General features: G+C 46.4%; 1 protein-coding gene across 3 annotated transcripts in view; it reads left to right on the forward strand.

The window, feature by feature from the left end:
* The first annotated feature begins 236 nt into the window (after positions 1-236).
* PHF20 (PHD finger protein 20) overlaps positions 237-25,967 on the forward strand; it is a 191,270-nt gene continuing 165,539 nt past the window's right edge. For all 3 annotated transcript variants that reach the window (XM_031656713.1, XM_031656714.1, XM_031656715.1), the window contains exon 1: positions 237-353. The gene's annotated coding sequence lies outside the window, so the exon portion shown is untranslated. The remainder of the gene's footprint in view (positions 354-25,967) is intronic.

Consider the following 25,967-nt stretch of genomic DNA (forward strand, 5'->3'; position numbering starts at 1 on the left):
AGACACATTTAGGTGGCAAAATTAACGGGTGATGGATAGCGTCCATTCCCCGGCTTCCGAGATCTCAGTGATTACGAGTGAGTAGGGGCTTCGTGTTTCTGATAGGGCGCGGGCCTGTTTCCCGCGCGTCAGGGCAGTGGGCGTGGCCTGCGCAGGCGGTTACCACGGTGATCGGGCGGACAGGGCAGGGGGCGGGGCCGCTGGGACCTTACGTCACTCGGTGGTGGCGATGATGCGTCTGTGTGGGGGGCGGGGGATACGCTGGGCGCGTCCCGGGGGTCACGTGGTGTAGAGCACGCAGAGTCCTTCTGTCGGTTGGTCCTGGAGCGGCGCAGCCGGAGTGGGGCCGTGAGGTGAGCTCGCGGCGAGGCTCGGCGAGGCGAAGCCGGCTGGCCGGGGCCGGGTCGGGCCGGGCCCGCGCTGCGCGCGCGCCGTGCGGGCGGGGACGGCGACGGACGCCACTGCTGCTCCGGTCCCCTGCCCGGCCCCGCTCCCCGCCTGGCCCCGCTCGCCCAGCCTGGAGGGAGGCCCTGGGACTGCTGCTGAGAGCGTGGCGGGCGTGCGAGCGGTGCCCAATCCCCGGGGCTACCCTCAAGAGTGACGGCGGCTGCCGCCAATCAGCGCCGCCCGAGGGGGCTGGGCCGTGGGGTGCGGGCCCGGGGCGCGGAGCGGGCCGTGTTGGGGGTGCGGGTGAGCGCTAGGGACCGAGCCTGAGCTGGGTGGGCCCCTAGAGCCTCATCAGCAGCCTCTGCTGTTGCCCTGTGCTTTGTGATACGTTTTTTTAAAATTGGCTTTTTTATGCTATTCCGGGGAGCACATTCCTTTCTCAAGACCCCAAATATGGGAGTGTCCCTTTTCTCTATAGTTTTGAAAACTGGGCGGCACACCCCCTTTCTTAAGCTCTAGCTCTGGAATTTTATCTAAATTTCTAAAGCCCCCCGCGAATTGAAGGTGTACCCTCTTCCCTCAGCCCCCAAAGTGGAAGCACACTCCTTTTTTCGGGCCTCCAATCTGATTCTGCATTTCCGTTCCAATTTAGAGGTTCACCCTGTTATCGGGTCTTCAGATCTGGGGTCCATTAGCCAAAGTTTTGGGATACTTTCTTGTATCCCCACCACTCCAAAGAAGAATCCCCCTTTTCCAGGTCCCAAATCTGACAGCATGCCTTCAGGAATTTATTACATTTAGGGGCCACTTCCTTTCCTCAGCCCTTCAAATCTGAGGTTGGGCCGAAAACGATGTCCAAATTCTGAAGTTTATGAGTACTTATTTCCAGTTTCACAAATAAGGGAATCCACTGCCTTCTCCCGAGACTGTATTCTTGGGGTTACACACTTTTCACGTGTTCCCCAAATCAAACTACCTTATTTCCTGAGGGAGACTCATTTTCATATCTGGGAGTATATTTATTTCTTGTGCCCCTCAAATGTACGAGGTGAACCCCTTTTAGTTCTACAACTCTCAGAGTGCAGCCACTTTCCAGATGCTTCTTAAATTTGGGGGGCACACCTTTTTCTGAGTCCTCTCATTTCCAGGTGGCGAATGGTCTGTGGTTTTGAGCATGGCTTCCTACCCTTTTTAGCTTTTCTGTCATCCAAGACATTTTCATTCCTCAGTTTCCTTCCATTTTTGGAGCCACATTCCCCTTGAGGTGCTCTCCCAGTCTGGTCAGCGTACCCATTTCCTCTTCCCTCCTCTGGCGAGTGCGTATCTTTGTTCAGCACGGCACTTTTCTCTCTGCTCCTGCGGCCTTTTTTTCAGAGCACACTTCCCAGAGTCACGCCTCCTGAATTCTCCTCTCCCTCCAGGGAAGGATTCCTCTCCTAAAGGGCTACCTGCACATTGTTTTTCATAGGCCTGTCTTTTATCTTTCCGCTAACAGGATCTCTTCTCTTTTGGCTTGCCCAATCCCCAAACATTTTTCTGGTTTCTGTCTTTCTCCGGAACTGTTCTGTTTATGTAGTGGCTATACAGATTTTCCTTGTGCTGGAGGTGGCCTCAAGTCTAGGAGTGCCTCAGCCCCCAGGGCTGGATTCAAAGTGGAAACCATTTCTTTGGTTAATCACAGGACTCTGAATCCTCCTGGTGGTTTACTTCATAGAACACCTAAGATTCTGTTTGGGTGCATACTGTTTTCTCCTTTGCTTTTATCTCCTTGTGCTGGAAAACAAAAACAAACAAAACTCTCAGATTTCTCCAGCACTGCTTCTAGCCTATAAGCTTCTTCCCTACATTGGCTTTATTACTATCTTTTATGAAGAGAATATGTCATTTGGAGGAATTCCTTGGATACTCTTTTTGTTCTTGTCCCTAGGGTGTCGGTGGGGAAATGGATATTTTTCTCTCCCAGTCATCCTCTTGTCAGTCTTCACCCCCAATCCTGACTTTAAAATCTGCAAATATCTGGGACCTCCTGTCTCTTAAGAGCCTCAATAGTTCTTTCTTTTGTGTTTCCCTCTGCCTTTACAGATCTTATTCAGGGCTTCTCAGCCTGAACCCCCAACCAGATTAATTTCTCCACAGCTGGAATTCCAAGTGCTTGGGGATAATGATACCTCTGACCTTTCTTCCTTTTGGGAAGTACTTGAGTGTGCAACTGCATGAGGCCTCAGCAGGAGAGAGATTTTTAGGTCCAAGAAGCTATACCAGTAGGACAAGGCAGGAAAATACTACACTTTCAGGATCAAGCCCCTCTGACTCTCATTTGGAAACTGGATGTTTGCTAAGCACCTGCTTCTTAAGGATGCCGAGGGATTTAATCATATTCCCAGAAACCTGGAGAGATTAATGGGGCCTATGGAGAAGTGCTCTGAACTCAGTGTTGGGACTTGAATAAAATTAACCATTATCATGTTTACAGAACAACTAAACTTTTATATTTCATGTGCATGAAAGCCCTAGAACTAAGTTGTGTTATTTCCAGAAATGAAATAGATCCCACAGTTAGATCATGTGACCATTAGTAAGTACCAAATTTATAAAAAACACTGGAGGTCTGTCTGAGCAGTAGCTAATAAAATATAGTATATTGAAAGTGAACAGGTACTTTGTCTCTTTCTTTGACTGTTTGATACTTTATCTGTGTACTGCTGTACAGTGCACCCTTAAAGTATTCTACACCAGTGCTTCTCAAACTTGAATGTGCACATAAGTCACCCAGGGGTCTTGTTGAAATGCTGATTCTGATTTGGTAGATCTAGGATGGGACCTGGATGCATTTCTGATTTGCAGGTGATGCTGATGTTACTGAACTACACTTTTAGTAGTGAGGTTTCATACACAAAGACAAAGATTTCTCTGTGAAAATAGGAAGGTGGTGGTTAGCCTTATATATATATTTTTATTTTATCTTTATCCAGATACACATCCCTTAAAAGTTTGTACAAGGCCATAGTCCCCTCTATTAGTTATACTCAATTAGTTATTCTAGCACATAGCTTTTTAACTAATGGCCAAAACTGGCTGGGTACAGTGGCTCATGCCTGTAATTCCAGCACTTTGGGAGCTGAGGCGGGCAGATCATGAGTTCAGGAGTTCGAGACCAGTCTGGCCAACACAGTGAAACCCCGTCTCTACAAAAAATACAAAAATTAGCTGGGCGTGGTGGCAGGTGCCTGTAATCCCAGCTACATGGGAGGCTGAGGCAGAAGACTAGCTTGAACCCGGGAGGTGGAGGTTGCAGTGAGCCAGGATCATACCACTGCACTCTATCCTGGGCCACAGAGCGAGATTCTGTCTCAAAAAAAAAAAAAAAAGGCTGAAACTTCTCCGGGAGTTTTGTTTCTGTATATAAATATATATTTTTTGGGTGGGGGGAAGGGGGGGGGGGACAGGGTCTCATTCTGTCACCCAAACTGGAGTGCAGTGGTATGATCACAGCTTACTGCAGCCTCAACCTTCTGTGCTCAAGCGATCCTCCCCTCAGCCTCTTGAGTTTCAGAGACCACAGGCCTGTGCCACCACACCTGGCTAATTTTAAATGTTTTGTAGAGACGAGATCTTGCCATTTTGCCCAGGTTGGTCTTGAACTTGTGGGATCAAGCAGTCCTCCACCTTAGCCTCCCAATGTGTTGGGATTATAGGTGTGAGCTGCCATTCCTGGCTATTGCCAGATTTAAATGGTTACGTATTTCTTACTTGAACGTGAACATTATTATTGATATAGAATCATTCTAATAAATGCTGCATAGCCAGCTTGTCTCTCTGGTTCCTTACCTTTCATCCTATGATGAGTAGAGAGTCTGTGACACCCTAGATCAGCAGGGTCACAGGTGTTGGAATTTCCAAGGAGTCCTTCTTGGTTTTCTGGGTTCTGGAAATGGGCCAGGAAAAGCCGGGATAAAGGTAGGTGCCCCAATCTTGAGTGGAAGCTTCTGGCTTTCTCTAAATGGGTGCTCTAGAAAGGCAAATGCTGGGGAGAAGATGATATTCTTTGATGGTGATCATGCTTTATGATGATCTTTCTCCTTTTGTACCCACATGTCTAATCTATTCTAAGTCTCAAGTGGATTTTTCCTTTTTTCAAAAAAATTTTTTTTTGGAGACAAAGACTACCTCTGAAAGCGTTTTTCGTTTCTAAGTGTGTTGGATCATCTGTACCTATTTCCCTGGCTGTCACCTGTCTGGCCCTCTTCCACATGATCCTGTTGCCAGCCCTAATCAGGGCAAACCTGAATGACTCGACTGTTTTGTGTCCCTGTCCTCTCCCAACCCCTATTCCTCACATGAATGTCAGATCCTGTTCAGTAACGGATTTGATCTGGATTTGGCTCAAGTTCCAGCTCTTCCACTCACTGTGAGACCTCAGGCAAGTCACTTAATGCTATGGGCCTGCTTCTCCCATTTGTAAAATGAGGGGATGATGATCTGCAATGTCCATCTGGCTGAATCTTCGTCGCTACCTCGCTTAGAAACCCAGTTGCCTGTGGAAGCTTGTTGCAGCAGATCTGATTTCTTTCATGTGTTCCCTTGGGCAGCCTGCCAGTTAGTCCCTTGTCCGAGTCACTTCTGCCACTATCTTTTTTCTAGCTGAGGCAGCCAGCTTGTTCTTAACCCAACTTCAGCATTCTTCTTGCCTCCATGTCTTCTTCCAGTTCCATGCTGTATTTCATTCAGAATTACCTGAAATCCTCAAAGAAATCTTCCTGAGTTCTCCATTCCATGTTAGTGACTTCCCTGCCTTACCAAGATGGAGTCTATACCTTATATGCCCCGTATTTACTTGTCAGTTCTCTTATCTAATGTATACCTAAAAAGGGACTTCATTTCCTCCATACCACAGCTTTGTTTTTTGGTTTGAATTAGCAGGGCAAGTGGCATGAAATTTAAAGAGGAAGCAAGCAGGTTGTTTGCCTTTGGCTGGGATTTGGGGAAAGTGAGATGTAATGTTTTTAGTCCCCAAGATCTCCTGTATCTGTGGGAATCAGTTGCCTGGTACATCTTCCTGGATTGTAAAGGTACTTAAACTCCCTTTCTGAAGTTTGAAAGTGTATCCTAAGTGCAAATACCATTTGACAATTACTTGTGGTTGGGTGGGTGCAATGGCTTACGCCTGTAATCCCAACACTTTGGGAGGCCAAAGTGGGAGGATTGCTTGAATCCAGGAGTTCAAGACCAGCCTGGGCAACGAAGTGAGATTCCTGTCTCTACCAAAAAAAAAAAAAAAAAAAAAAAGTAGTCAGGCATGGTGTTGCGTGCTTGTAGTCCCAGCTCCTTGGGAGGCTGACCTGGGAGTTCAGAGGCTGCAGTGAGCTAGGATTGTACCACTGCACTACAGTTGGGTGACAGCGTGAGACCCCGTTGCTTCCAAGTGCTCTTCTAGGAACACACAGCCACAAAACCCAGACAAAGAATTGTTAAGGATAATGATAAGAAATCTGTATTTCAAATAACTTAACAAATGAATAAAACTAACAGTACTTTGAGTGCACCTGATTATTGCCAAAGACAGGTGCTGAGGGGGCTTGGAAGTCAGAATTTAAAGGTATATTTAACCTTTGGAGTTTTCTTCCTTCATCATCTTCCTAAGAAATAATAGGGAGGATGTTTACATTTTTCTTGATAAACAGTCTTTTTATTAATTTTATTTATTTATTTATTTTGAGACAGGGTCTTGCTGTGTCGCCCAAGCTGGAGTGTAGTGGCACAGTCTCAGCTCACTGTAACCTCTGCATCCTGAATTCAAGCGATTCTTGTGCCTTAGCCTCCTGAGTAGCTGGGATTATAGGTGTGCACCACCATGCCCAACTAATTTTTTGTAGTTTTAATAGAGACAGGGTTTCACTATGTTGGTTAAGCTGGGACATTTTTCTTTTTTTTTCTTTTTTTTTTTTTTTTGAGACAGAGTCTCGTTCTGTCGTCCAGGCTGGAGTGCAGTGGCCGGATCTCAGCTCACTGCAAGCTCCGCCTCCCGGGTTTACGCCATTCTCCTGCCTCAGCCTCCCAAGTAGCTGGGACTACAGGCGCCCGCCACCTCGCCTGGCTAGTTTTTTGTATTTTTTAGTAGAGACGGGGTTTCACTGGGTTAGCCAGAATGGTCTCGATCTTCTGACCTCGTGATCCGCCCGTCTCGGCCTCCCAGAGTGCTGGGATTACAGGCTTGAGCCACCGCGCTGGGCAAGCTGGGACATTTTTCTTGATAAACATTCTTTAAACCAAAATGTATGCTTAGTCAAGCTCCTTGATTGGATTATGAGCTTAGAGAAAAGGAGGGTGATGTCTTTGTCTTATCCGTCTTTGTCAGTGACTGCCCGTTACAGGCTATCGACCGTAGAGTAACCTAATGAAAATTGAGACGGGCGCTGTGGCTCACGCCTGTAATCCCAGCACTTTGGGTGGCTAAGTTGGATGGATCACCTGAGGTCAGGAGTTCAAGACCAGCCTGGCCAAGACATGATGAAACTCTGTCTCTACTAAAAATACAAAAAATTAGCCAGGCGTGTGGCAGGTGCCTGTCATCCCAGCTACTCGGGAGGCTGAGGCAGGAGAATGACTTGAACCTGGGAGGCAGCGGTTGCAGTGAGCCAAGATCACGCCACTGCACTCCAGCCTGGGTAACGAGTGAAACTGTGTCTCAAAAAGAAAAAAAAAAAAAATTGAAACCTTTGTAATAATGCCTTATTATTTATTATTATAATAATTATTTATCATTATAATGTAATAATTATATATATTATATATTATATATAATATTGTATAATTATTATAATATTTATTATTATAATGTAATAATTTGTAATAATGCTTTGACAATTTTGCTAGATCTTGGGCTAGGTCCTCCCTGGACCTTGCTCTCTTTTGCCAAACAATGGAACTAATGAGCTGGCAGAAATCCTATACAATTTTAGAAGCCTAATATGAGTGACTAAATGTAAATAGGGTGGTTTTAGGAAAGAGTGGTGGAGCTTGAATCAGTGCACTTTGGGGAAGGAGCAAGAGGAGGGGCTTGGGATTTCAACAAAGGGTTTTTTTTTTTTTTGAAGTGGAGTCTCACTTTGTTGCCCAGGCTGGAGTGCAATAATGGCACAATCTCGGCTCACTGCAACCTCTGCCTCCCAGGTACAAGTCATTCTCCTGCCTCAGCCTTCCGAGTAGCTGGGACTACAGGTGTGTGCCACCTCACCTGGCTAATTTTTTATATTTTTAGTAGAGATGGGCTTTCACCATATTGGCCAGGCTGGTCTCGAACTCCCGACCTCGTGATCTGCCCACCAGGGACTCCGAAAGTGCTGGGATTACAGGTGTGAGCCACTGCGCCTGGCCTAAACCAAGCTTTTTATTCAATGACAGTTTATTCCATGTCAGGAGCATAATTCTAGGATTTTAAAGGCTGACTTCCAGGAATCTTAGATGGGTATTTGGGGTCTCTGTCCTAGTAGAGACCTGATTCTCAAGAGGTCTCTTTCTCATATGAAAAAAGTCCATGGCTGGTTGATTGACATTCCTTTCTTTCTTTTCTTTTGTTGTTGAGACAAAGTCTAGCTCTGTTGCCCAGGAGTGCAGTGGTGCAATCTCGGCTCACTGCAACCTCCGCCTCCTGGGTTCAAGCAATTCTCCTGCCTCAGCCTCCTGAGTAGCTGGGATTACAGGTGCCCACCACCATGCCTGACTAATTTTTTGTATTTTTAATAGAGATCGAGTTTCACCACATTCGCCAGGCTAGTCTTGAACTCCTGACCTCAAGTGATGCACTTGCCTCGGCCTCCCAAAGTGCTGGGATTACAGGCGTAAGCCACCATGCCTGGCCAATGCCTTTCTTGTTTCTACAGGCGCACAGGTGTTGGGATTTCTAGGTTGTGGAAACTTGGTATGGAAATGTGGGCATCTTACAATAATGATAACTATTGCTAGCATTTTTGGAACACTCTCTTAAATGTCATTGAATCCTTACATCTGACCTGCCATCCTCTCCTAACAGAGGAGGAAACTGAGATGAGTAATTTGTCCAAGGTCATTTGGCTGATAAGCAGGGCCTGGATTGGAGTCCGGGTTTCTTTCTTTTTTTTTTTTTTTGAGACAGAGTCTCGCTCTGTCGCCCAGGCTGGAGTGCAGTGGCCGGATCTCAGCTCACTGCAAGCTCTGCCTCCTGCGTTAACGCCATTCTCCTGCCTCAGCCTCCCACGTAGCTGGGACTACAGGCGCCTGCCACCTCGCTCGGCTAGTTTTTTTTATATTTTCAGTAGAGATGGGGTTTCACCGTGTTCGCCAGGATGGTCTCGGTCTCCTGACCTCATGATCCGCCCGCCTCAGCCTCCCAAAGTGCTGGGATTACAGGCGTGAGCCACCGCGCCCGGCCGGGAGTCCGGGTTTCTTTGCCTCCTGTCCCAGTGCTCTTACATCCCTCTCTCTGTAGCTATCGTGCTTTTCCCCCTAGAAATTTGAATGAGTCATTTTAACTACAAATCAAACAGGTGGCAGTCTGCCCTTTGCCACCCTCATCCGAGATTTCATTCTTTTTTTTTTTTTTTTTTTTGAGACAGAGTCTTGCACTGTCGCCCAGGCTGGAGTGCAGTGGTGCAATCTCAGCTCACTGCAAGCTCCTCCTCCCGGGTTCACACCATTCTCCTGCCTCAGCCTCCCGAGTAGCTGGGACTACAGGTGCCCTCCACGACGCCTGGCTAATTTTTTGTCGTTTTAGTAGAGATGGGATTTCACCATGTTAGCCAGGATGGTCTCGATCTCCTGACCTCGTGGTCCACCCACCTCTGCCCTCAAAGTGTTGGGATTAGAGGCATGAGTCACCATGCCCAGCACTTTTTTTTTTTTTTTTTGAGACAGAGTCTAACTCTGTCTCCCAGGCTGGAATTCTGTGACATGATCTTGGCTCACTGCAGTCTCCGCCTCCTGGGTTCAAGTGATTCTCCTGCCTCCAAGTGATTCTCCTGCTTCAGCCTCGTGAGTAGCTGGGATTACAGGCAAGCACTACCACACCAGGCTAATCTTTCATATTTTTAGTAGAGACGGGATTTTACCATGTTGCCCAGGCTGGTCTTGAACTCCTGACCTCAGGTGATCCACCAGCCTCGGCCTCCCAAAGTGTTGGGATTACAGACATGAGTCACTGGCGCCTGGCCTTTTTTTTTTTTTTTGAGATGGAGTTTCGCTTTGTAACCCACGGTGGAGTGCAATGGCTCGATATTGGCTCACTGCAACCTCCCCCTCCCAAGTTCAAGTGATTCTCCTGCCTCAGCCTCCCAAGTAGCTGGGATTACAGGCATGTGCCAACACGCCTGTCTTATTTTCTGTTGTTAGTAGAGATGGTGTTTTACCATGTTGGTCAGTCTGATCTCGATCTCCTGACCTCAGCTCCTCCACCCACCTCGGCCTCCTAAAGTGCTGGGATTACAGGTGTGAGCAAGATTTTCTTCTTCTTCTTCTCCTTCTTCTTCTTCTCCTCCTCCTTCTTCTCCTCCTCCTTCTTCTCCTCCTCCTCCTTCTCCTCCTCCTTCTTCTCCTCCTCCTCCTCTTCCTCCTCCTCCTCCTCCTCTCCTTCTCCTCCTCTCCTTCTCCTTCTTCTTCTCTCCTTCTCCTTCTCCCCCCATCCTCCTTCTCTCCTCCTCCTTTTTTCCTCCTCCTTCTTCTTCTTTTTTTTTTTTTTTTGAGACGTCTTGCTCTGTCGCCCAGGCCGGAGTGCAGTGGTGCGATCTCGGCTCACTGCAACCTCCTCCTCTGGGGTTCAAGCAATTCTCATGCCTCAGCCTCCTGAGTAGCTGGGATTATAGGTGTGTGCCACCACGTCTGGCTCATTTGCATGTTTTTTTTTTTTTTTTGGGATGGAGTCTCGCTCTGTCGCCCAAGCTGGAGTGCAGTGGCGCGATCCTGGCTCACTGCAAGCTCCGCCTCCTGGGTTCACGCCATTCTCCTGCCTCAGCCTCCCGAGTAGCTGGAACTACAGGCGCCCGCCACCGCGCCCGGCTCATTTTTTGTATTTTTAGTAGAGACGGGGTTTCACCATGGTCTCGATCTCCTGACCTTGTGATCCGCCCGCCTTGGCCTCCCAAAGTGCTGGGATTACAGGCGTGAGCTACCGCGCCCGGCCGCATGTTTTTAATAAAGATGGGTTTCACCATATTGGCCAGGTTGGTCTCTGCCTGCTTTGGCCTCCCAAAGTGCTGGGATTACAGGCGTGAGCCACCATGCCTGGCCTTCATTCTTGACAATGCAAAACATCCTTTAATTGTAGAAGCCCAGTTCTCCCAGCTCAGGCTGCCTCTCTACATTTTTCTTTCTTCTTCAATTTTTGTTGTTGTTGTTGTGGTCAGATACACATAATATAAAATTTGCCATCTTAACCATTTTTAAATATATAGATTATTGGTAATATATATAATGTTGTGCAACCATCACCACTATCCATCTCCATAACTCTTAAAAATTGAAACTCTGGGCCAGGTCCAATGGCTCATGCCTGTAATCCCAGCACTTTGGGAGGCTGAGACGGGTAGATCACTTGAGGTCAGGAGTTCGAGGCCAGCCTGGCCAACATGGCAAAACCCCATCTCTACTAAAAATACAAAAATTAGCTGGGCATGGTAGCACATGCCTGTAATCCCAGCCACTAGGGAGCCTGAAGCAGGAGAATTGTTTGAACCCGGAGGGCAGGTAGAGGTTGCACTGAGTCAGGATTGCTGCACTACTCTCTAACCTAGGTGACAGAGCAAGACTCCAACTCAAATAAATAAATAAATAAATAAATAAAAATTGTAATTCTGTACCCATTAAACACTGACTCCCTCTTTCATGAACCTCCTCCCAGCCCCGGCAGCCACCATTCTACTTTCTGTCTCCATGTTTTTGAATACTTTTCTGCCTTTTTTGAGGTTCCTGGGCATGACTGATTTGGGTTGCTTGACTGTCCCTTGGTTCCATGGAGTATCGAATTCTGTCTAATGTGCTTTGATGAGTAGAAAATTGGTCATGCTGTGACCTATATGATAATTAGACATCTGCAATTTTTAAAGGCAAGGTAATTAAAGAGGCCACTTTTCTTTTTCTTGTTTTTTTTTTTTTTTTTTTCTTTTCTTTTTGAGGCATTCTCACTCTGTTGTCCAGGCTGGAATGCAGTGACATGATCTCAGGGCTGACTGCAACCTCTGCCTCCTGGGTTCATGCGATTCTCCTGCCTCAGTCTCCCGAGTAGCTAGCATTACAGGCGCGTGCTACCATGCCCGGCTAATTTTTGTAGTTTTGGAAGAGATGGATTTTCACTGTATTGGCCAAGCTGGTCTTGAACTCCTGACCTCAAGTGATCCACCCTCCTCGGCCTCCCAAAGTGCTAGGATTACAGGCCACTGCGCCTGACCAAGAGGCTGATTTTCATGTCCAGGCTGCATGGTATGTGGTGGTGAGATTGCAGGATTTGGAGGTGGAATGTCTGAGTTTGAGTGCCTGTATTTGCCACTCTCTTGGGGCCACATGTAATTTGGGCATATGACTTAAACCTCTTGAACCTTTCATTGTGTTATGCACATTGGAGGCAGAACTTTCCAGCCTAGCAAGTTACTTAACCTATATGAGCCTGTTTCCTCACCTAAGTGTTATCATAACTGTCTGACATCAGTCATTGGGAAATATCAGTACATGTTATCCTTTCTCTCCATTTCCTAATCTATAAAGGAAATTAAAGAAACCTGGTTTGACTGGGCACAGTGGTTCATGCCTGTAATCCCAGCACTTTGGGAGGCCAAGGCAGGAGGATTGCTTGAAGCCAGGAGTTTGAGACCAGTCCTGGCCACAGAGTGAAACCTCATCTCTAAAAAAAAGATTAAAAAAAATATTAGTCTGACATGGTGGTGCACACCTTGTAGTCCCAGCTCCTTGGGAAGCTGAGGTGGAAGGATTGCTTGAACCCAGGAGTGCAAGGCTGCAGTGAGCTATGATCCTGCCACTGTACTCCAGCATGGGTTACAGTGAGAGCCTATGTTTAAAAAAAAAAAAAAAAAAGAAAGAAAAGAAAAGAAAAAGAAAGCATAGTTTATAGAGTTTTCCTGGCTGGATGATCTATGAAGAGTTGAGTGTATGTTACCATTATTACTTTTGTTTTATTCCTCTCAGAAAATGTGTGTAAAATTCCTCCATGGGCCCTTCAGTGGGCCTTGTTAGTTTGTATTTCACCTATAACTTTATCAATAGTGTATGCCAAAGAAAAAGACTCTTGCATTTTTTTTTTCTTTGTGGAGTCTCACTCTGTTGCCCAGGCTGGAGTGCGGTGGCACAATCACAGCTCTCTTGCAGCTTCAACCTCCTGGGTTCAAGGGATCCTCCTGCCTCATCCTCCTGAGTAGTTGGGACTACAGGTGTATGCCACCATGCTTGGCTAATTTTTTTAAAATTATTATTATTTGTAGAGACAGACTGGTCTCAAACTCTTGGGCTCAAGTGATTCTCCTGCCTCGGCCTTCCAAAGTACTGGGATTGGCCAGTCATGGTGGCTCATGCCTGTAATCCCAGCATTTTGTGAGGCCTAGGCAGGCGGATCACTTGAGGTCAGAACTTCGAGACCAGCCTGACCAACATGGAGAAACCCCATCTCTACTAAAAATACAAAAAATTAGCTGGGCATGGTGGCACATGCCTGTAATCTCAGCTACTCTTGGGAGGCTGAGGCAGGAGAATCGCCTGAACCCAGGAGGTGGAGGTTGCGGTGAGCTGAGATCCTGCCATTGCACTCTAGCCTGGGCAACAAGAGTGAAACTCTGTCTCAAAACAAAACCAAACCAAAGTACTGGGATTATAGGCATGAGCCACTGTCCCACCCTTACTTTTTTTTTTGAGACAAAGTATCGCTCTGTCTGCAAGGCTGGAGTGCAGTGGCAAGATCTCGGCTCACTACAATCTCTGCTTCCAGGGTTCAAGCGATTCTCCTGATTCTTCTGCCTCAGCCTCCTGAGTAGCTGTGACTACAGGTGCCTGCCACCACGCCTGGCTAATTTTTGTATTTTTAGTAGAGATGGGGTTTCACCATATTGGCCAGGCTGGTCTTGAACTCCTGACCTTGTGATCCGCCTGCCTCAGCCTCCCAAAGTGTTGGGATTACAGGCGTGAGCCACTGCGCCTGGCCACATTTTTTTTTCCCCTCATTTTCACACACACAAAACTAACAGTAATCTCTTAATATTATTAATGTTGAAATATCCCAAAGACTTTGGGGTTTTTTTGTTTGTTTGTTTTTTGTTTTTTTTTTGAAATGGAGTCTCACTATGTCTACCAGGCTGGAGTGTAGTGGCATGATCTCTGCTCACTGCAACCTCCGCCTTCCGGGCTCAAGAGATTGTCCTGCGTCAGCCTGCCGAGTAGCTGGGAATACAGATGCGTGCCACTATGCCCAGCTAATTTTTATGTTTTTAACAGAGACGGGGTTTCACCATGTTGGCCAGGCTGGTCTTGAACTCCTGACCTCAGGTGGTCTGCCCACCTCAGCATCCCAAAGTATTGGGATTACAGGCATGAGCCACTGCACTCAGCCCCTTGTTTTTAAAAGTAATAAAGGTTAGTGGGGGCCGGGCGCGGTGGCTCACACCTGTAATTCCAGCACTTTGGGAAGCTTAGGTGGGCAGATCACTTGAGCTGAGGAGTTCGAGACTAGCCTCGGCAACATGGCAAACCCCGCCTCTATAAAAAGTACAAAAATGAGCAAGGTGTGGTGGCACGTTCCTGTAGTTCCAGCACTGGGGGAGCTGAGGTGGGGAGGATGGTTTGAGCCTGGGAGGCAGAGGTTGCGGTGAGCCAGGATCATGCCACTGCACTCCAACCTGGGCCGCAGAGCCAGACACTCTTAAAAAAAACAAAAAACAAAAAACAGGGTAGTGGGTTTTGGAGGAAGGAAGTCTTGCTTCTGAAGTCCCAGCTCTTCTATCTAGCCAGGTGACTTTGGGCAAGTTGTTTATTGCTTTAAGCCTCTTAATCCTCCTTCGTAAAATGGAATAATACTGCTGACTTCTCTACATTGTTGGGAGTGAGATGTTTGTCAAGGATTTAGCATGTGGTAATAAATCAGTAAATATTAAGTATTTCCTGGTATTAATAATAAAGGCTAGGAATAAAAGTTAATATTTAAAGGATAAGGGAATTTTATTTATTTATTTATTTATTTATTTATTTATTTATTTATTTTTGAGACGGAGTTTTGCTCTTGTCACCCAGGCTGGAGTGCAGTGGTGCGATCTTGGCTCACTGCAACTTTTGCCTCCTGGGTTCAAGCGATTGTCCTGCCTTAGCCTCCTGAGTAGCTGGTACTACGGACTCCTGTGACCATGCCTGGTTAATTTTTGTATTTTCAGTAGAGATGGGGTTTCACCATGTTGGCCAGGCTGGTCTTGAACTCCTGACCTCAGGTGATCCTCCCACCTCAGCCTCCCAATGTGCTGGGATTACAGGCGTTAGCCACCATGCCCTGCCAGGATAAGGGAACTAACGAATTGTCTCATAAATAACTTAGGTATTTAAAACTCCATAGGCGTGAAAATGTCTCTCGAGGCCCTATTGAGTAATGATTTCATCTCCAAGTTGTTTTCCTTCGTAATATGGTGATATTTCAATTAAGAAAGTCTGTAAGAATAGGCTGGGCATGGTGGCTCACACTTGTAATCCCAGCACTTTGGGAGACTGAGACCACCAGCCTGGCCAACACAGTGAAATTCCGTCTCTACTAAATTAGCTGGGCATGGTGGCAGGTGCCTTTCGTCCCAGCTACTTAGGAGGCTGAGGCAGGAGAATTACTTGAACCCAGGAGGTAGACGTTGCAGTGAGCTGAGATTGCACCACTGCACTCCAGCCTGGGCGACACAGTGTGACTCCATCTCAAAAAAAAAAAAAAAAAAAAGAAATCTTGTAAGGATAGCTACTCAGGTGTGTTTAAAGAAAGATTTCCCAGCCGGTCACAGTGGCTCAAGCTTGTAATCCCAGCACTTTGGGAGGCCGAGGTGGGTGGATCATGAGGTCAGGAGATCAAGACCATCCTGGCCAACATGGTAGAACCCTGTCTCTACTAAAAATACAAAAAAAAATTAGCAGAGCATGGTGGCGCATGCCTGTAATTGCAGCTACTCGGGAGGCTGAGGCAGGAGAATCATCGCTTGAACTAGGGAGTCAGAGGTTCCAGTGAGCCAAGATTGCGCCACTGCATTCCAGCCTGGTGACAGCGCACGACTCCGTCTCAATAAATAAATAAGACTTCCCCTCAGCTGTGCGCAGTGGCTCACGCCTGTAATCCCAGCACTTTGGGAGGCTGAGGTGGGTGGATCACAAGGCCAGGAGATCGAGACTATGCTGGCCAACATGGTGAAACCCCGTCTCTACTAAAATACAAAAAATTAGCCCAGTGTGGTGCCGCACGCCTGTAGTTTCAGCTACTTGGGAGGCTGAGGCAGGATAATTGCTTGAACCAGGGAGGTGGAGGTTGCAGTGAGCCGAAATTGAGCCACTGCCCTCTAGCTTGGCGACAGAGCAAGACTCCGTCTCAAAACTCACTCCAGAGCTATAGACTATATCACTCAGAGAGTACAGAGTATTGATAAATTGGAGCCCTCAGTGCCTAAAGAAATGGATACAGCTTTTCTTAAGCCCCAGGGATAAAATTGTGGTCTGTCTTCAGTTGCTTCATTCCACGTGCTTTGCCTACCTCTGCAAAGGAGTAGTAATAGTTTCTATGTTTACCTGTGGATAACACTCTTCAAAGAACCTCCATATGATTATCTCCTTGAATCTCTACACCCTTTGAGATGGATGATATTGATCTCTTTCCTGTTTCTTTTTTTTTTTTTTTTTTTTTTTGAGACAGGGTCTCTTGCTCTGTTGCCCAAGCTGGAGTATAGTGGTGCAGTCATAGTTCACTGCAGCCTTGAACCCCTGGGCTCAAGTGATTCTCCTGCCTCAGCGTCCTGAGTAGCTAGGACCACAGGTGTGTATCACCGTGCCTGGGTATTTATTTATTTATTTATTTGAGACGGAGTTTCACTCTTGTTGCCCAGGCTGGAGTCCAATGACGCGATCTCAGCTCACTGCAACTTCTGCCTCCCAGGTTCAAGCGATTCTCTTGCCTCAGCCTCTGGAGCAGCTGGGATTACAGGGATGTACCACCATGCCCAGTTAATTTTGTATTTTTAGTCTAGATGAGGTTTCACCATGTTGGTCAGGCTGGTCTCTAACTCCCGATCTCAGGTGATCTGCCTGCCTCAGCCTGTCAAAATGCTAGGATTACAGCTGTGAGCCACCGCACCCAGCCTATTTTTGTATTTTTATTTTTACTTTTTGAGAGAGAGTTTTGCTCTGTCTCCCTGGCTGGAGTGCAGTGGTGCAATCTCTGCTCACTGCAACCTCTGCCTGGGTTCAAGTGATTCTCCTGCCTCAGCCTCCCTAGTAGCTGGGATTACAGGTGCTTGCCATCATACCCAGCTAATTTTTGTATTTTTAGTAGAGACAGGGTTTCATCATTTTGGCCAGGCTGGTCTCGAACTCCTGGCCTTAAGTGATCCACCTGCCTTGGCCTCCCAAAGTGCTGGGATTACAGGTGTGAGCTACCTAGCGCAGCTCCATATTTTTATTTTTTGTAGAGATGAGATCTCACTATGTTGGCCAGGCTGGCTTCAAACTCCTGGCCTCACTCAAATGATCCTCTCACCTTGGCCTTCCAAAGTACTGGGATTACAGGTGTGAGCCATTGCACCTGGCCTCTTTTCTGTTTTTATTTCCATTTTGCCAGTGAGAAGGCTGAGGTTATCTCTTTTTTTTTTTTTCTTGAGACAGAGTCTTGCTCTGTCGCCCAGGCTGGAGTGCAGTGGCCGGATCTCAGCTCACTGCAAGCTCCGCCTCCCGGGTTTACGCCATTCTCCTGCCTCAGCCTCCCGAGTAGCTGGGACTACAGGCGCCCGCCACCTCGCCCGGCTAGGTTTTTGTATTTTTTAGTAGAGACGGGGTTTCGCCGTGTTAGCCAGGATGGTCTCGATCTCCTGACCTCGTGATCCGCCCGTCTCGGCCTCCCAAAGTGCTGGGATTACAGGCTTGAGCCACCGCGCCCGGCCTCTTTTCTTTTTTTTTTTTTTTTTTTTTTGAGATGTAGTCTCTCTCTGTTGCCCAGGTTAGAGTGCAATGGCACAATCTCAGCTCACTGCCACCTCCACCTCCCGTGTTGAAGCCTTTCTCCTGCCTCAGCCTCCTGAGTAGCTGGGATTACCAGTGCACACCACCACGCCTGGCTAATTTTTGTATTTTTACTAGAGGTGGGGTTTTGCCATTTTGGCCAGGGTGTTCTTGAATTGACCTCGGGTGATCTACCCACCTCGGCCTCCCAAAGTGCTGGGATTACTAGTGTGAGCCGCCGCGCCTGGCCAGGTTATATCATTTAATAAGCATTTGACCACCATATTAAGGGCACTGCTTGTTAGATGCTGGGGATGCCTATGAGGAGTTCATTGCCTTCTGAGAGAAATCTACTTAGATAGGCAGTTTCAGTGCAGAGTGATGAATGCTGTGACCCATAGGGTAAGTTAGGTTGCCATGAGAGAATGCAGGTGTGAGGGAAGTCCTTCAGGGAGGTGCCAATGGCTAAGCCTGGTCATGAAGGACCAGGAAGAGAAAGCAGCTTATTTGGCTGGGTGCAGTGGCTCATGCCTGTAATCCCAGCACTTTGGGAGGCGGAGGCGGGTAGATCACCTGAGGTCAGGAGTTCGAGACCACCCTGGCCAACATGGTGAAACCCCGTCACTAGTAAAAATATAAAAATTAGCCAGGTATGGTGGTGCGCTCCTGTAATCCAAGCTACTCAGGAGGCTGAGGCAGGAGAATCGCTTGAACCTGGGAGACAGAAGTTGCAGTGAGCCAAGATCGTGCCATTGCACTGCAGCCTGGGTGACAGTGTAAGACTGTAAAAAAAAAAAAAAAAAAAAAAAAAGCAGCTTGTTTATACAAAGGCCCTGGAGGTCAGAACTGCAGGGAGTTTGGATGTGGCAGGAGTATGGGTAGTAAGAACAGTAATAACCTTTTTTTCTTTTTCTTTTTCGTGTTTTTTTTTTTTTTTTTGGTGACACAGTCTCACTCTGTCGCCCAGGCTGGAGTGCAGTGGTGGGATCTCGGCTCACTGCAACCTCCACCTGCCGGGTTCAAGCAATTCTGCTGCAGCCAACTGAGCAGCTAGAACTACAGGCATGCACCAACATGCCCGGCTAATTTTTTGTGTTTTTAGTTGAGACAGGGTTTCACCATGTTGGCTAGGCTGGTCTCGAACTCCTGACCTCATGAACCACCCACCTCTGCCTCCCAAAGTGGTGAGATTACAGGCATGAGCCACGGTGCCCAGCATCCCCCAACTTTTTTTTTCTTTTTTTTTTTTTAATATATGCACAGTTTTGCTCTTGTTGCCCAGTCTGAAGTGCAGTGGATCGATCTCAGCTCACTGCAAACTCCGCCTCCTGGGTTCAGGCAATTCTCCTGCCTCAGCCTCCTGAGTAGCTGGGATTACAGGCATCTGCCACCATGCTTAGCTAATTTTTTGTTTGTTTAGTAGAGATGGGTTTTCATCACATTGGCCAGGCTGGTCTCAAATTCCTGACCTCAGATGATCCGCCCGCCTCTGCCTCCCAAAATGCTAGAATTACAGGTTTAAGCCACCATGCCCAGCAAGAACAGTAATAACCTTGCCAGCTTATTGTGTGCCAGGCTCTGCTAAATAACTTTTTTTTTTTTTTTTTTTTTTGACGGAGTCTTGCTCTGTCATCCTGGCTGGACTGCAATGGTGTAATCCCGGCTCACTGCAACCTCTGCCTTTCGGGTTCAAGCGATTCTCCTTCCTCAGCCTCCCCTGTAGGTGGGATTACAGGTGCATGCCACCACGCCTGGCTAATTTTTGTATTTTTAGTAAAGGCGGGATTTCATCATGTTGACAAGGCTGATCTCAAACTTTTGACCTCAGGTGATCAGCCTGCCTTGGCCTCCCAAAGTGCTGGGATTACAGGTGTGAGCCCCCAGGCCTGGTCTGTACTAAGTAACTTTTATCTTCACAACACCTGTATGATGGTTTGAAGTGGGTGCTAATGATATCCTCATTTTACAGATGGGGAAGCTCAGAGAGGACATGACTTGTGCAAGTTTATCTGGAAAGTGGTGGGGCTGGGGTCCAAACTCAGGCACTCTTATTTCAGCGTTCTGGCTCATAACCAGTGTGTCCCACAGCCTGTCTGCTAAAGCTTGCCTGCTTCTGTCCTTTTAAGCTCCCATCTTTAGAGTTTCTTTTGGCTTGGTTATAATGGCTAACTCACTAACAGCCCGAATGCTGCACTGAGTACCTTGATTATGGTTCTGTAGGGGAGCCACTGAACTGTTTTTTTTGTTTTTTGTTTTTGTTTTTTTTTGAGATGAAGCCTTGCTCTGTTGCCCAGGCTGGACTGCAGTGGCGTGATCTCGGCTCACTGCAACTCTGCCTCCTGGGTTTGAGCGATTCTTCTGCCTCGGTCTCCTGAGTAGCTGGAATTACAGGCATGGGCCACCATGCCTGGCTAATTTTTGTAATTTTTTTTTTTTTTTGAGATGGAGTCTCGCTCTGTCACCCAGGCTGGAGTGCAGTAGCCGGATCTCAGCTCACTGCAGGCTCAGCCTCCCTGGTTTACGCCATTCTCCTGCCTCAGCCTCCCGAGTAGCTGGGACTACAGGCGCCCGCCACCTCGCCCGGCTAGCTTTTTTTTTTTGTATTTTTTAGTAGAGATGGGGTTTCACCGTGTTAGCCAGGATGGTCTCGATCTCCTGACCTCGTGATCCGCCCGTCTCGGCCTCCCAAAGTGCTGGGATTACAGGCTTGAGCCACCATGCCCAACTAATTTTTGTATTTTTAGTAGAGGTTAGGTTTCACCATGTTGGCCAGGCTGGTGTTGAACTCCTGACCTTGAGATCCACCTGCCTTGGCGTCCCAAAGTGCTGGGATTGCAGGCGTGAGCCACCGTGCCCGGCCTGAACTGTTTTAAAATAGAAGTCTTAAGATCAGACTTAGATTTTAGAAATATCACTGTAGTAGCAGTGATGAAGATTAGCAGCAGTGTAGTTAACTGGAGTCAGCCTTACCTCGGTTCAATTCCTTGTCCCAATACCTGGCTAGCTTTGGTATTTGGGAAACTTACTTTGTGAACCTGAGTTTTCTCATCCGTAAAATGGGAATAATGCTCATTACAAACCTAAGAGGTAGACACTAAATGGGCTGATATAGTTTTATATATATATATATATATATATATATATATATCAGAGTAGTATATATATCTTAGTATATACATACATATCTTAGAGTAGTATATATCTTAGAATAGTATGTGTATATGTGTGTGTGTGTGTGTGTGTGTGTGTGTATATATCTCTTAGAATAGTATTTGTCATAAAATAACCACTGAGAAGATGTCATCTCATGAGACAGTATTGATTTGGATCTGGGGAAGGTGTAGCTGGCGGCTTGGAGCTCTGTCAAGAGCTGTTGGAGTAATCAAGATTAGAACTGATGCAGGGCTGATACTGGGCATCCACTTGGCAATGGGCGAGACTTAGAAGCAGGTCCAACAAAATGGTGTCCAAGTGTGAGAGGGAGAAGGAGGTAAGGGAAGTGCCCATGTTTCTAGTTTGGCACACTTGCCAATCTTAAGGCCTTAAACTTTGATGGGGACAAAAGGAGAAGGAACTTGTAAGGGTAAGATGATTAGCTCAGTGAAATTGAGTAATATGCCAAAGGTCATACAACAGATACATTTTAGGGCCAACCCTGGCCCAGGCCCTTTCCATTGCTACTGGGAAAATCCACTGATTTAATCAACTCATTCTCAGTAGTTTGGAATGAGTAAACTCAACTCATGTTTGCTGTCTCTTTGCATTTTAATTATGGAAGGAAATGCTTGACTCTTGGAGAAAACATTTCAAGTACCTGGGAAGACAGTGGGGAAGTTTTGAGGCCTATTTCTTTCTTCACTCTTTTATTTTGAGACAGAGTCTTGCTCTGTCGCTGAGCTGGAGTGCAGTGGCTCGATCTTGGCTCACTGCAACCTCCATCTCCTGGGCTCAAGCAATTCTCCTGCCTCAGCCTCTTGAGTAACTGGGATTACAGGCACATGCCACCATGCCTGGCTAATTTTTTGTATTTTTAGTACAGATGGGGTTTCACCATGTTGGCCAGACTGGTTTCAAACTACTGAACTCTGGTGATCTGCCCTCCTCGACCTCCCAAAGTGCTGGGATTACAGGCGTGAGCCATCGTGCCTGGCGTCTTCCCTCTTTTCATTCTTGCCTTACCTTCCTTCCTTCCTTCCTTCCTTTATTTTTCTTCCTCCTTACCTCTTCTGCCTTTCCTCCCTCCTTCCCTACCTTGTCAAGTAAAAGGAACTAATTCCCTTTCTTCTAGTGTGACGTGGGAAGAGGTCCTACTTGAACCAATTTGTCACTTCCCTAGGACTAAAGATGTGCTCTTTATGCACTTTAATATATTGGATACTGTGTGTTAATTTTTAATAATATTGACTATAATTCTTTGTGTCTGATGTCTTTTTTGCTAGTATATCACCATTGCCATCACCAGTACCATTTAGAGTTTGCTGTGCTAAGCACTTGACATCCATTAGCTCACTTATTCTTCACAACGCTAGGAAATTGGGGCCGTTGATCCCATTTGATATCTGGGCAAACATGCCCAGTGATTTTTCTTGTTGTTTCTCAGCTAACCATGACTGGAGCCACCATTGATCAAAATGTGAGTCTAAAACCTGTCTGTGCACCCATCCCTAGGCACTCCCTGGCCTTCTCCAAGGCAGAACTTTGGCAGAAAGTCCTCTTGAAGGCTTCTTCCTGGGAGACCCAGGTATCACTGGACCGGCTAAAATTGTTTATGTTTTCCTGGGACAGCAGCAGGGGCTGCGGGAAGTCTCAACCTTCTAGGCTCAGGCTGTGTGTGGGAAAAGCTCGTTTCTGCCGGAGGCTCTTTGCCTCTAGTAGTTCCCTTTGCTTAGAAGTCACTTTCCTTAGATCATCACATGGCTGTCTCCTTCTTGTCACCTAGGTCTCTGCTTAGACCTCAGTTCCTCGCAGAGTCCTTTTCTTTCTTTTTCTTTACTTCTTTTCTTTCTTTCTTTTTTTTTTAGACAGAGTCTTGGTTTGTCACCCAGACTGGAGTGTGGTGGCACGATCTTGGCTCACTGTAACCTCCACCTCCTGGGTTCAAGTAATTCTCCTGCCTCAGCCTCCTGAGTATCTGGGACTACAGGCGCCTGCCACCGTGCCTGGCTAATTTTTGTAATTTTAGTAGAGATGGGGTTTCACCATATTGGCTAGGCTGGTCTCGAACTCCTGACCTCAGGTGATCCGCCCGCCTCGGCCTCCCAAAGTGCTGGAATTACAGGTGTGAGCCACTGCACCCATCTTCGGAGAGTCCTTTCTAACAGCCGTATCTAAAATAGTCCTTTCCATGCTGCTGGTTCACATTATTTTGTTGTTTTTCCCGCAATTACTTATCTCTGTCAGAAATGATCTTTATATGCTCGCATGGTGCAGTGGCTCATGCCTGTAATCCCAGCACTTTGGGAGGCCAAGGTGGGCGGATCACCGGAGATCAGGAGTTCGAGACCAGCTTGGGTAACATGGTGAAACCCTGTCTCTAGTAAAAATACAAAGATTAGCCGGGCATGGTGGCGCACGCCTGTAATCCCAGCTACTGGGGAGGCTGAGGCAGGAGGATTGCTTGAACCCGGGAAGTGGAGGTTGCAGTGAGCCAAGATTGCGCCACTGCACTCCAGCCTGGGCAGCAAGAGCGAAACTCTGCCTAAAAAAAGAAAAAAAAAAAAAATGACCATTATGTATGTGCTTATCTTGTTTCTTAGCTGCCTTCCTCACTAGAGAACGGGGTCTGGGGTGCCTTGTCCTCCCATTATCTATCTCCAGTACCTGGCACACAGCAGGCACTCAATGAATATTTCTTGAATGAAGGGGGCATAAAGATTTAAGCTGGTCTTTCACCTGAAGTGTCCCTCAATTTAAAGTGGTTGTATTGAGTTAAAAGGCACTGTCACCCTTTAATGGAGGTTGAATCCAAGCCTTGTGATAAGCACCATTAGATTATCCCAAAGCCTGTTCTATAGTTTCTGGTGATTGGCATTTTATTCCTTGAGAGTCCCAGAGATTTTTTTCCTCGAAAGTCCCAGAGTTTATTTCCCTCTACCCATGTCCCAGAGCTGATTCACTGAAAGGTCTTGTTCCATACCCATCTATCACTTTTAATTCTTTGTTGTTCCTCTTTTCCTTGAGCACAAAGGGATTGCTGAGGGCAAGACTTCCAGTTACCATAGCGACAGTACTCTTTTGCCTCTCCCAAAATAAAACTCAGAGTCTTTGTCAGTACATTAACTGTAAATGTGATATGAATTCAGAAAATGTGGGCGTGGTGGCTCACGCCTGTAATGTCAGCACTTTGGGAGGCTGAGGTGGGCGAATCACCTGAGGTCGTGAGTTTGAGACCAGCCTGGCCAACATGGCAATATCCTGTCTCCACTAAAAATACAACAATTAGCTGGACGTGGTGGTGCGCTCCTGTAATCCCAGCTACTTGGGAACGCTGAGGCAGGAGAATTGCTTGAACCCGGGAGGAGGAGGTTGCAGTGAGCTGAGATCACACCATTGCACTCCAGTCTGGGGACAGAGTGAGACTCCGTCTTAGAAAAAAGAAAAATCTACTACCATTTATTGAGTACCTACTTTATTTATTTATTTATGTATTTATTTATTTATTTTTGAGACAAATCTCACTCTGATGCCTGGGCTGGAGTGCAGTGGCACCATCTTGGCTCACTGCAACCTTCATCTCTGGGTTCAAGCAATTATTCTGCCTCACCCTCGAGTAGCTGGGATTATAGGTGTGTGCCATGACGTCTGGCTAATTTTTGTATTTTTTTAGTAGAGACAGGGTTTCACCACATTGGCCAGGCTGGTCTCGAATTCCTGACCTCAAGTGATCTGCCCACTTTGCCCTTCCAAAGTGCTGGGATTACAGGTGTAAGCCACTGCACCCAGCTGACTACCTAGTTTGTGTTAGACATTTTAATAGGGGTTTTGCAGACCTTTCTCATTTAATTCTCGTAACACCCATGATAGGGGCCACTATCCCCATATCATAAGTGAAGAAACAGAGTTCAACAATGTACCTTGTAAATAAACTTGGGGTAAGAATCTGAATTCAGGAGCTACTGGGCTGAGGTTCGGATGCTAGGTTAGCTCCTTACTATATTAGTATCCTTAACTTTCTTTTTCCTCATTTTTATAATGGGGATTAATATAGTACTTCTGTGATTTTTGTAAGGATTAAATTAGTTAATATATGTAAGGTTAGTTATTATAATTTTTTTTTTTTTTTTTGAGACAGAGTCTCACTGTGTTGCCCGGGTGGAGTGTAGTCGTGTGATCTCAGCTCACTGCAACCTCCACCTCTCGGGTTCAAGCGATTGTTCTGCCTCAGCCTCCTAAGTAGCTGGGATTACAGGCGCACACCACCATGCCCAGCTAATTTTTGTATTTTTTAGTAGAGATGGGTTTCACTATGTTTACCTGGATGGTCTCGATCTCTTGACCTCATGATCTGCCCACCTTGGCCTCCCAAAGTGCTGGAATTGCAGGCGTGAGCCACCATGTCCGGACTATAAATTTTTTTTTTTATGTGGGTCTCATTAGTTTGCATAAGGGTATTTTATATCTACTCTGTTTTTGTAAGGTTAGTTTACATCTTTATCATAGTAGTAGCTTAATAGCATTCTTTATTTAATTTATTAGATATCTGTTGAGTTTATAATGTAGTACTACTGTATTGAATTTTGATTAAATATTCTCTTGTTTTTTAATGGATGAACTACATCCAGCTTCCCCAGATTCTTATGTAAAGAGCTATTGGTTTTTCTCATTTTCACAAATGATTTATTTTTATCCTGGACTGTATTCTTCAGCTTGAAATGGCTGAATGAGTCTAAGAGTATAAGCAGTTCCACAGCTTGTTCTTTGTTCTTTGCTTCTAGATTGAGGTATAAAAAGATGGCCATGGTCAGGACCCCAGGAGGTGTTCTAGTGTACCTGTTTCCCCGCATCTGGACCAGTGTTAGGTTTTGTCTTTTCTAAAAAATTAAGTATTTCTGCTTGTTATATAATGGTGTGATAATTCTGACACAACATTTGAAAAGCACCCAGTTGCTTTATCTTCCTGTATTCAAGTTATGTTTATATCTAAAGACATGAATATAAGCATCGCAACGACTTTGGTCAGAGAAAGAGGAAGGACCTTTGAGAAGCAGTTTTTCTACTTCTGTAGACATCCTGTTACTTTTGATAAGAGGAAATTCTGCCTCAGAGGACCTTGAAATTTGCTAGCACCTCTGCATGTCAGTTTCCTCCCTGTAACTTAATTTTACTTCTATACCATGGTAACATTACATTAGTCCCAATTATGTCATCTGGCAGTTGTGAAGATCCAGTAAATA

Source organism: Papio anubis, chromosome 16 (assembly GCF_008728515.1).
Source record: "Papio anubis isolate 15944 chromosome 16, Panubis1.0, whole genome shotgun sequence".
Lineage (NCBI taxonomy): Eukaryota > Metazoa > Chordata > Mammalia > Primates > Cercopithecidae > Papio > Papio anubis.